An 11,928-nucleotide genomic window follows, 5' to 3' on the forward strand; every position below is an offset into this window, starting at 1 on the left:
TCTTGGGATCCTCTGACCACACTTTGAGAACATTTCATAGTTAATGCAGTCAAGCTAGCATCAATTGAAAAATAGTTATGAGATTTCACAAGCTTGAGAATTAAATAGGATTTACTTTTTCAGAAAGATGACACCGGATATATCGAGTGTTCTTATTATTATGCACTCAGAGAATGCACAAATATGCTATTTTCACCCATCAAAAGAAAGTCGAAATGAGGGAGGGTATGACAGGTAAAAGGATGTGGGGCGGGTAGGGACGACAAGCACCCAAGCCGGCAGAAGCCGCCGAGGTGGTCTCGAGAAAAGAACTGTTTTTCTTAGGCGTCAAGGGAAAATGGTCACCAGGGGTTATTAGCCTCACAGGGATGGGCACTAAGAAGCTCTCGTCTAAGATGCGGCGAGCCCAGGACCAGGCGACAGGCCCCCTCCCTCCCCGTGCATCGCTCAAGGGGGCAAGGCGGGCCGGGGCCCAGGCGCGCGGGCAGGCCTTTTCCCCTAACGGATGAGGCTGAGATCTGTCTGTCAGGGCAGCGGCGAGGAGAAAAGAGATGGCGGGGTGCGTCGGAGGAGGAGGAGGAGGAGGAGGAGGAGGAGGCGGCTGGACACTGGCGGGAACCGGAGGAGCCCAGGCACGGCGCAGGGGCTGCGGGCGGGAGGAGCCCCAGGCGGAGCTGTGGAGGGCGCCCGGGAGGAAGGACGGTTCGGTTGCTAGGCAACGGGCCTGGACCCGCCTCCCGCTCGCGTTGCTAGGAGACGACGAGGGCGGCGGAGCGGGCCCTACGTGCTGACGCTAATTGTATATGAGCGCGAGCGGCGGGCTCTCGGGTCTTTTTTAGCGCCATCTGCTCGCGGCGCCGCCTCTCGCTCCTCCCGCCGCCGCTGCCGCCCTGAGTCACTGCCTGCGCAGCTCCGGCCGCCTGGCTCCCCGTGCTTGCCGCCGGTAACGGATGGGGGCCTGAGAAGGAAGGGGGACGGGGAGGCGGCTGGGCGGCCTGCGCAGAGGGGAGGGACGGAGGGATGGGGCCCGGGGAGTCGCGAGCCGAGGCCGCGGGCCTCCCGGGGCCTCCTGCGTCGTCCTGTGAGGTCGGAGCCGCCCGCAGAGTCCCGGGTCGACTGACGGGTTTCTCGGGGACGTGGGGGTCGGCGCCGCCGGTGGGGGGGGTGCGCTGCGGTTCCCCGAGGCTCACTCAGACCACCGTCTTCCCCGCGCGGACGGCTTGAGGCCGCGGCGAAGCCTGGGTGCCCTGGGAGACGGTGGCCGCGCCGCCAGGGATGGGAGGCGCCGGGCGTGCGGGCCGGGCCCGAGTGCGGGGCCCGCTGCCTCCTTGGTACTCCTGTTCTCCCCCCTCCTCCCCGAAGCCATAGCCCGGGGGAGTCCGCTGGGGGATGGAAAGCACAGCGGAGGCTGCGAATTCCGACGGGAGGGAGGGAGGGGCCGTGGAGGGACCAGGCCGCGAGGCGGGGAGGGGGCGGGGGAGGCCGCGAGGCGCTGGGGCACTCCGCCCCCTGGAGGCGGCCGCGGGGGGAGGGGGAACCCCCGGCGGCTTCCCTCGACACGTGGTCCTGGGCTTCGCGTCCGCCGCCGGGGCCTGTTGGGAGACCCCAGTCCAGGGGCTCACGTTCCTTGACCGAAAGTTGTGGGGGGGTGGGTTTTGAAAGGGGAGAGTGAGCTCGTCGGCCTGGTCCCCGGGGTTGCCGACTCTTCCCCGCGGCTCTTTTTTGGGTGCGGGAGGAAAGTGTGAATGTCACCGGGTGGGTGATGGGGAAGGGCCTCCTGCTGGGATTTTAAAGAATTAACGCGTGTAAAGCGCTTCTGTGGGCGGGTATTAACCAAAGATTATTTTATGTATTCCAAATAACAGAACTTAGATGGGAGTCTTGGCCAGGAGGAGGATTGATCCTCATCTATCTAAACCTTCAAGCGGTTCTAAGGAAAATAGAAGAGTTTGGCCTGTAATGGCTTTTATTCTTTTTGGCTTTCTGTTGCTGTCTTACAAATTAGCTCCAGGATAACGTACCTAGCTGGGTTTTGTTTTTGTTTTAAATGGAAGACGATGGGGTGGAATGAGGCGTTAAATCAACGTAGTTAAGTTTGTAGCCTGCTGCCTTGCCTGTGCGCCCCACTTCGTCAAAAAAGGGGACTGGGACTGAGGTCCTCCTGTCAGGGAGGACTATTGGAGAGTACAGTAAAGATGAACCAGGCACAAGGTGTCTTCACCGAACCCCTGTTTTAGACTGTCACTGGTCTGATCAGTTCTGAAACGTCTATACTTTAAAATCCCAAGGTTTATGCTGCTGTAAAATGAAATTTGACATTTTTTGAAAATAGGTGGAATCAAAATATCTTTGGAGTCTTTTGAAAGTAGTACTTGTCAAAGTAATACTTCTAATTTACTTAGGAAGTAATACACATTACCTTTGATTGGTTAAGGGGGTAATCTTTTTATGTACAGGGTTATTTATATTTTGAGTTTGAGTCCCACTCTGTCGCTCAGGCCGAGGTTAACGGGCACATTCGCGGCCACCGCAGCTTCAACCTGCTGGACTCAGGTGATCCCTCCGCCTGAACCTTCAAAGTAGCTGGGACCACAGGCACACTGACCACCATGCTCCGCTAATTTTTTGATTTATTGTAAATACAAGGTCTCATTAAGTTGCCCAGGCAGTTGTTGAACCCCTGGACTCAAGCAGTCCTTTCGCTTTGGCCTCCCAAAGTGCTGGGATTAGAAGCTTGAGCCACTGCACCCGGGTAGGGTAATTTATTTAAAGCTGAGGGAGGGACATGAGGTTTACCGGGACTTATGTCTCAATCCTGTTTGGAGTTGCCTAAGTTTAAATAGCAGGTCTTTATCTAAACTGTACAGTTAAGTTTTAAGAAGACTGGTTCCTTGGAGGATATATGGAACTAAACGTTCGTAGATGGACTTGGACATCTGAAACCTTGACTTTCCTAGATACTCTTTCCAAGCCAACATTGTTTATGTTAATTAATGAATAGAAATTTAAACATTTTTGCCATACCAATTTGAAGATCTTTAGATTTTATCTGCTGCAAAGTACTTTTTATATTAGGCCCATTAATTGACAGAATTATTAAGCAAATATTGGATGTGGCAAATGACTGCTTTTGTCCTATAGTTGAGGTTGCAGGGGAAGTACCAGAAGAAATTTACTTGAAAACACCATATCTCATTTTATTCAACTTGCTGCAATTGGCTTCAGGTGACTGATTTGATTCTAAGTTCCCCAAAATATATTCAAAACAAAGGGAAAGCATGTAAATCAAAAGGTCTGACATTGTCAAAATAAAATACAGTACTTTGTTTACTTTTTGCTTGGCTGTAAATTTTAAGTATAATGCAAGAATTAGAGTGAATCTTTGTCAATATTGACTTATTAATGATAAGTCCATTCACATCCTCAAGTTTAATCAACCCTGTAATTATGTTCTCAGTTTATTCTTTGGGTAACTATCTTAGCACCTGTATATGAGTGCCCTGAATAAAAAGTAGGGTAAAGGGAGATAGAGTAATATTTATAGCATTCTTTACTTGGTTGGACCTGTTATAATTAGTGATAATATTAAGTTCCATTTCCAGCTAGTTTCATCTGAGTAAGTTCCTGTTGGACAGAGCAGGGGTTAGAAGGTGAGAGTTCTTGGGTAACTTGTTTAGTACACAGACAGCAGACCATTTAGGCACACTGATGGATTTTCCATAGAAAGTGGCCTCTGGCTACCAACTGTCTTTTACTGCTACATTGTTTGGGTATATTTTTACTTGTTCAGAAGTTTTGTATGTTTTGATTTTTATTGGGTTGGACTATAATTTTGAAGAGTCTTTGAATTTTTTAAAGAGGATACAGAAGAAGAGCACAAGGTAAGTAATACATAATAGTCAGAACTCACTGGGTGATTACTCAGGCATTGTTTTACACTCATATATATTATTAACTCAGTTAATGCTCTTAGAGGTAGGTGGCATCAACATTTTAGCAAGGACACGGATACAGAGTGGTTAAAGAACTTAACCAAGGTTAAATAACAGCAATGATGAACTTACGAGGTAGTTTTTGTACTGATTTTTAAGGATATTTTCTTTTTTTTTGAGTTGGAGTCTCACTCTGTCACCCAGACTGGAGTGCAGAGGCCGCTCCTGGCCACCACAGCCTCGACAGGGCTCCGGCGATCCTTCCACCTCAGCCTTCCAAGTAGCTGGAACTACAGGCCTGTGCTACCACGCCCGGCTGATTTTTTGATTTATTGTAGAGATGAGGAGGATATTTTCTTATAAACTGTTCTTCTGTAGATTAGCATGTATAATTAATCCATTTTCTGTTGCTTATAACAATACTTGAAACTGGATAATTTGTTTCTTATATTTCTGGAGGCTGGGAAATTCAAGGTTGAGGAACTGAATCTGGTGAGAACTTTTTTGGTGGGCACTCTGAAGGATCCTGAGGCAGTGCAAAGCATCACATCAGAAGGGTTCTGAGCATACATAGCTCAGATCTTCCACTTAGCTACCAGTTCCCTTCCCGTGATAACTCATTAATTCATTACTCTATGAATGGATTAATTCATTAAGATCTAGTCACCCCTTAAATGCCCCAGCTCTCAGTACTGCCGCATTAGAGATCAAATTTCAGTAAGAATTTTGGAGGGGACAAATATTCAAACCATAGCAGCATGAAATTTAAAAACACTGTCTTGGGCTCCACTGTGCCCTAGGGAAAAGCTGCAGCACTTAGGGCTTGAGCTCTTTTTTCAACATGGAATTTGCTTACGTATCCAGTCATGCATGGGTTAACAATGGGACTATATTCTGAGAAATACAAATAACAAACATGGAGTGTACTTACACAAACCTAGATGGTATAGACTACTGCACACCTAGGCTATATACCTATTGCTCCTAGGCTATAGACCCATACAGCATATTTTAGTACTGAATGCTGTAGGCAGTTAACTTTTTTTAATAAGTAAGAGTATACTCTAAAATAACAATAAAAAGCCTAATATAGTAAATACATAAACCAGTAACATAGTCATTTATTATCATTATCAAGTATTATGTTCTGTATATAATTGTGTTGTGTTTTATACTACTGGCACAGCAGTAGGTTTTTTTCACCACAAACATGAATAATACTTTACGCTATGACATGGTTAGGCAACAGGAATTTTTCAGCTCCCTTTACAATCTTGAGGGGTCACCGTTGTGTGTGCAGGCCTATGTTGATTTAAAGGTCCTTATTTGACTACTTGAGAATTGGCTTCTTAGCCTTATGTGTGTCAGATGTATTCAGTTATCCTTTTGTTCCCAGTGGAATATTTTCTGTATGTTTTCAGCTTAAGATACTTTTAGCCACGTTACATTCAGATCTTCTCCACATACACTAATGTGTGTATGTGTGTATAAATTCATGGTTTCAAGTTGAACCTCTTATTATATGTAAAGCGACCTTTTTATCTGTAATAATGCTTTTCCTTAAGGTCTGTTTTTCCCCCTGACAATTTTAGTACAGGTATATTAGCCTTCTTTAGTATTTTACTTTGAAACTATCTTTATGTTATGGGTGGTATTTCTTTTTATTTATTTATTTTTTAGTTTTCAGGATGGTCTCAGCTCCCAGGCTCACACCTTGCCTTCCAAGGCACTGGGATTCTAGGTGCAAGCCACCACACCATAGACAGTGTTTCTTATAAATAGGATGTATTTGGATTTTTTAAAATTAGTGTTACAATCTTTTTAAATGAAAGCCTTGAGTTGAAAAGTATATATAAAAAACAAAACAACAAAAAAGTATACATTTTCATCGGGTGTGGTGGATCACACCCAGCCTCATCCTGCTGGGCTTAGGCGATCTATCCTTCTGCCTAAGCCTTCCAAGTAGCTGGAACTACAGACGTGTACCTGTAGTTCTTCATTTATTGTAGATACAAGGTCTCCCCATGTTGCCCAGGTTGGTCTCGAACCCGTGGGGGCAGGCAGTTCTCTTGCCTCCCCCTCCCAAATACTGGGATTATAGGCATGAGCCACCATACCGGGTGGGTTTAGCATCATTCTTTTTATTTTTTTTTAAAGCAGGATTTATTAAGAGGACAGAAAAGCTCCCACAGTGGGAGGGGACCCAAAGGACTTGCTCAGCATCATTCTTAAAGGATATTTTGGTTGGATATGGTATTCTAAGATCCTTACTTTGAACACATTGAGGATTCTGTCATCTTTTAGTATATGATTGAAGAGAAGTCAGCTGTCAGTCTTTTGTGTCTTTGAAGTTGATCTTTCTGCGTGGGCTTTAGAGGTGACTTTGTTTTGTATCTTGCCTTTTTACTGATATATCTGAGTTTGGGCTTTTTATTTATCCAAATTGGGCTTTTTAGGGCTTGCTTCCTGAATCTGGATTGATGTCTTTCATCACTTCGGGGAAATTCTTAGGTATTAATTTCTTGAAATATTACCTGGGTATGGTGACTCATGCCTGTAATCCCAGCACTTTGGAAGGTCGAGGCAGGAGAATCACTTGAGCCCAGGAGTTTGAGACCAGCCTGGACAACATAGCAAGACCTCGTCTTTACAAAAGAATTGCAAAAGTTAGCTTGGCCTGGTGGTGTGTGCCTGTAGTTAGACCCAGCTACTCAGCCAAAGGATCACCTGAACGCAGGAGATCCAGGCTGCGGTGAACTGTGATTGTGCCACTGCACTCCACCCTGGGTGACAGTAAGACCTTGACTCAAAAAAAATTTTCTTCAAATATTCTTTACTCTTCTCTTTGTTAGACTTTATTGTATACTAAAATCTCTTTTCAGTATTTTCTGTCTTTTAGACTGCCGTGTTTTGGAAGATTTCTCCCAGGCTGCCTTTTTTAATGTCTAGAACTTCTAGTTAGTTTTTTTCCAAATTTGTTACGTCCTTTAATAGATGACTTCCTGGCAGGTATTTTCTTTTTTCTTCTTGAGTTGGGGTGGTAGGGTCTCACTCTGTCACCCTGGCTGGAGTGCAGTGGCATGATCATGGCTTATCGCAGCCTTGACATGGGCTCAAGCGACCCTTCTACCTCAGCCTCCCAAATAACTGGGACTGCAGACACTTGCCACCATGCCTGGCTAAATTTTTGAAATTTTTTTGTTTTTTGGGTAGAGACAAGGTCTTGCTATGTTGGCTAAGCTGATTTTGAACTTAGGTGCTCAAGCTATCCTCCCACCTCAAGCTCCCAAAGTGCTGAGATTATAGATGTGAGCCACTACGCCTGGCCTAAATATTGTATTTTCAGTGAACATAGTTGTTTTTGGTGTGTGATTATAGGTGTAAGTTTGTTTATAGTCTGGCAATATTTAAGTCTTTGTAGTATTGATTTCTGTTGTATTTTTTTTTGTTTATTCTGTTGCCCATGAAAAATAGTTGTATGAATTATGTGAGGTTTAAAATGAAGCTTTCATTTATACTTGGAAGTTATTTGGCACTTGCTCTTGGGGCAAAAGTGCTTTCTTTCTTTTTGCTTCCTGTTTGTACTTTAATTTAGGACTAGTAGTTCCTTATTATCTTGCTAGCATTTTTGTGCTTTTCGGATTTTAACAAATATTTTATTCTGTTACTTCAGAAGTTTATTTTAGACTCGACAACACACTGGATTATGCTAAACTTTTGTGTTTCATTGGTAGAATCAATCTGTATAGTCTAGTTTGTTACTATCAGGGCTGAAGTTTTTCACAGAGATCTTGGAATGCAGTTTCATGTTTGACAAATTTTTCATTGCATTTATTTATTTTTCTTTTTTGAGTTGGAGTCTCACTCTGTTATCAGGCCGGAGTGCAGTGGCACACTCACAGCCACTGGGCTCCGGCGATCCTTCCGCCTCAGCCTTCCAAGTAACCTGTAGTACAGGTGTGCGCTACATGCCTGGCTAATTTTTGGTTTATTATGCAGATGAGGTCTCACCAAGTTCCCCAGGCTGGCATTGATTTTATTTAATGTTATCAGCTGCAGCAAAAAATTAATACAGGTGTTAAACTTGTGTTTTTCAGAATGGTCTGATTATCTGAGAACTACTTCAGAAGCTGGGGCTCTTGTTTATAATGCAGATTTTTGGGGCATACTTTTTTAGACTTTTTCTTTTCTTTTTTTTTTTTTTTTTTTTTTTTGAGTTGGGGTCTCCATCACCCCGGCTGAAGTGCAGTGGCACACTCACAGATGCCCCAGCATCGACCTGCTGGGCTCTGGCGATCCTTCTGCCTCAGCCTTCCAAGTAGCCGGAACTACAGGTGTGTGCTGCCATGCTTGGTTAGTTTTTTATTTACTGTTGAGACAGGTCTCGAACCCGTGGGCTCAGGTAATCCACTCAACTAAGCCTCCCAAAGTGCTGGGGTTAAAGGCTGAGCCACCGAGCTGGCCCTGAGACCTTTTTCTGCTTTTTAATAGATGATGAAAAGAGCCAAATTGTTTGCCTGAGTTACATTGCTGCATAACCAGTGTTAGCCCAAATGATCTGATTACAACTGGTAGCAAAATAAGACCTAGTGTATTCAGAATCTAATATAGCCAGAATGGGAAGGTTGGAATAGGTATCTCTGGAGAAGTATATGCTATCCTGTTTTCTTTCGGATTCTCTTTAATAAAGGCAAAAAGTTTCATTTTAAGAGTTTACGTATAATGCTACAAAATGGACACTGGGGTTATTAGTGTAGCCATTCCTCTGTGAATATGTTAAAAAATGTTATAAAAATTTGGATTTGGTAATTTCGGGTTTTTTTTTTGAAGTCTTCATATTTTTGACAGTTACTGGGTTTATTAGACAGTGTATATTAAGCCCAGCAAATTTCAAAATGTTATTAAATAAATCTTTGTTGGAAAACCACATACAGTTACATGCTGCATAATGACATTCAAAGATGAACTTCATATGCGATGATGGTCCCAGAAAATTATAATGCTGTGTTTTTGTTGTACCTTTTTCATTTTTAGATAGATTTAGGTAGACAGATGTTTACTATTTTATTAAGATTGCCTGTAGTATTCAGTACAGTAACATGCTGTACAGGTTTGTAGCCTAGGAGCAATAGGCTATACTGTATAGCCTAGGTGTGTAGTAGTCTATATCATCTGAGTGTAAGTACCCTTTATGATGTCTGTACGGTGACATTATTACCTAATGACACCATTTCTAATAACATACCCCCTTTGTTTCTCAAGTTCTCATTTCCCGCAATCCCTTTTTATTAGGTTACTAATGTTTGGTTTTTGGTGTATCTTTCTAGAAAGATTTTATATGAAAGTATGTATGTATATGAGTGTACATATTTTTGTGTATGTATTCATCTCTAAGTGGGATTTTGCCATACATCCTTGCTTTAATGTTCTTCCCATTATCAGCTCAGAGATCTGCTTCATATGTGACTGCAAAGCATTCCATTGTATGCACACCATGATAGTACTAAGTTTGTAACATAAGCTTTGTATACTATTCTGAAGAATACAGTTCCACAATTGGCAAAATCAGATATAATTCCTGTCATAAATCTTGTTTTCTGATCAATTGGGAGAGACAGACCTTAGGTTACACTCATTTATAATTATAGACTGAGACATCTTACGATGGAAAGAAATAGAACTTTATAGGTTTGTGTGCAACCAAGAAGTCTACTTGATGTGAATGCTTTGGTTGGAGAAAGTGTCTCTGAAGAGATCACCTTGAGCTGAGAGCCAGAAGACGCTCAGGACTTGTCCACTTTTGGAAGAACTTTTTGCTCTGTGAACATGAAAAGCAAAGACTTTAGATTATAATCTTTATAAATTTTTTATGGTAGAGTCTCTTAAGTGAATAACTAAGGCTGGAGATTGGCATTTAAGACTTCTTATATTCTTATGACCAGATTGCTCTCCAGAAAGATAGTGGCCAGAAACAAGGATGCATATGGGGAGGACACAAAAAAAACACTGGCATGATCTTTTGGAGGGTGGGCCCCTTGTAGTACACTTGGAATTTGTTCCTCTGGATCAAATGGTCAATTACAACTTCTATCTGGAAGTTTTTGGGAAGGTGTGACACGATTTGTGGAAGAAACTTGTGGCAAACAGGTGACTGGCTCTTTCAATATGACAATGCAATTTTTTTTGGTTTTTTTTTTTTTTTTTTTGAGTTGGAGTCTGACTCTGTCGCCAAGACTGGAGTGCAGTGGCCGCAGCTTCGACCTGCTGGGCTCCTGCGATCCTTCCGCCTCAGCCTTTCAAGTAGCCGGATTACAGGCATGCGCTACCATGCCTGACTGATTTTTTGATTTATTGTAGAGATGAGGTCTTGCTGCCCAGGCGGGTCTCGAACCCACGGGCTCAGGCAATCCACTCACTTCAGCCTCCCAAAGGTGCGGGATTACAGGCTGAGCCACCAAGCCCGGCTGACAATGCAGTTTTGGGCCAAAAACAGCATGACCCCCATGCGCCACCATTTCTGTTCATCCAGTCTCGCTCTGAGCAACATTTTCTTATTTCTTGATTAAAAAGTCCCAAAAGGGATACGTTTTGCCAATATGGAACAGGTGAACCAGAAAACAGCAGAAGCACTAAAAGGCATCAAAACTGATGAGTTTCAAAAAGTGTTTTGAGGCTGGGCTTGGTGGCTCAACCTGCAATCTCAGCACTTTGGGAGGCTGAGGTGAGTGGATTGCCTGAGTCTGCGTGTTCGAGACCAGCCCAGGAAACTTGGTTAGACTTCATCTCTACGATAAAAGGAAAAATTAGCCGGGCATGGTAGTGCGCTCCTATGGTTCCAGTTACTTAGAAGGCTGAGGCGGAGGGATTGCCAGAGACCAGCAGGTTGTCGCTGGGGTGGTAGTAAACATGCCACTGCACTCCAGCCTGGGTGACTAAACACTAAAAAACACTAAAACACTAAAAAAAAAGTGTTTTGAGCAGCAGAAGAGTAGTCTCAGTAGATGTATTGCATCAAATGAAGTACTTTAAAGGTGACTGAAGTTTAAGCATGTAAGAATAAGTACATAATTTTTTATAAATAAATTCCGATGTTTTTGGGTACCCCCTCATATGCGCACCACAAGTTTCCCTGTATTAAAATAAAATTTTTGGTGTTGTCGTAGATGAACTGGAATCCTACTTGGCATTTCTTGGATCTCTAAGATTCAGTATTTTGAAATAATATTCATAATTTGCTAAACATTTTGTAAATGCTGGCTATTTACCCATTATCACTAGAGAAATTCATTAGTACTATTAGGAATTATTTAAAACAAATAGAGGCTGGTACTCAAGCCTGTAATCCCAGCATGTTGGGAGGCCAAGGTGAGAGGATTGTCTGAGCTCAGGACTGCCTGAGCCAGCCTGGGCAACTTGGTGAGACCTTGTCTGTACAATAAATCAGGCGTGGTTGCATTCGCCTGAAGTTGCAGCTGCTTATTAAAAGGCTGAGGCGGAAGGATGTCTGAGCCCAGCAGGTCAAGGCTTTGGTAGCAGTGAGTGTGCCACTGCACTCCAGCCTGGGCAACAAAATGAGTGACTCTGACTCGAAAAAAAACCAAACAGAAAATATTAACACATTAGGGTGTTAGAAGAAAATATTAACAGATAAAGGATATTAGAACAGTTTCCTTTATAATTAGTCTAAAGGATAGATACTGCATCCATAATAATGATTTCCTGAAATGTTAGCACTTAGCTGCTAAAATCATTATGTTGACTCAGTTAAGTAATAGGCATATTAAGCATGTTGTATGAGAATATTCACTTGTAGGATTTTGTGGGTTAAGTATATACTAAAATTTTATTATTTTACAAGATATTATTGAGCCGGCTCGGTGGCTCAGCCTGTAATCCCGCGATTTGGGAGGCCGAGGTGAGTAGATTGCCTGAGCCCGCAGGTTCGAGACCCGCCTGGGCAACTTGGCGAGACCTCATCTCTACAATAAAAAAAAAT

The 11,928-nt window shown here is 43.3% G+C and overlaps 1 protein-coding gene across 8 annotated transcripts in view; it reads left to right on the forward strand.

Moving 5' to 3' along the window:
* The first annotated feature begins 594 nt into the window (after window positions 1–594).
* Window positions 595–11,928, forward strand: part of LOC103265492 (nucleosome assembly protein 1-like 1) — a 41,399-nt gene continuing 30,065 nt past the window's right edge. For 3 of the 8 annotated variants that reach the window (XM_008063151.2, XM_021715071.1, XM_021715070.1), the window contains exon 1: window positions 595–943. The gene's annotated coding sequence lies outside the window, so the exon portion shown is untranslated. The remainder of the gene's footprint in view (window positions 944–11,928) is intronic. The other 5 variants (XM_021715072.1, XM_021715074.1, XM_008063153.1 and 2 more) reach the window with 2 other exon arrangements.

Source organism: Carlito syrichta, unplaced genomic scaffold, assembly GCF_000164805.1.
Source record: "Carlito syrichta isolate Samal-C Ts95f unplaced genomic scaffold, Tarsius_syrichta-2.0.1 Scaffold306600, whole genome shotgun sequence".
Classification (NCBI taxonomy): domain Eukaryota; kingdom Metazoa; phylum Chordata; class Mammalia; order Primates; family Tarsiidae; genus Carlito; species Carlito syrichta.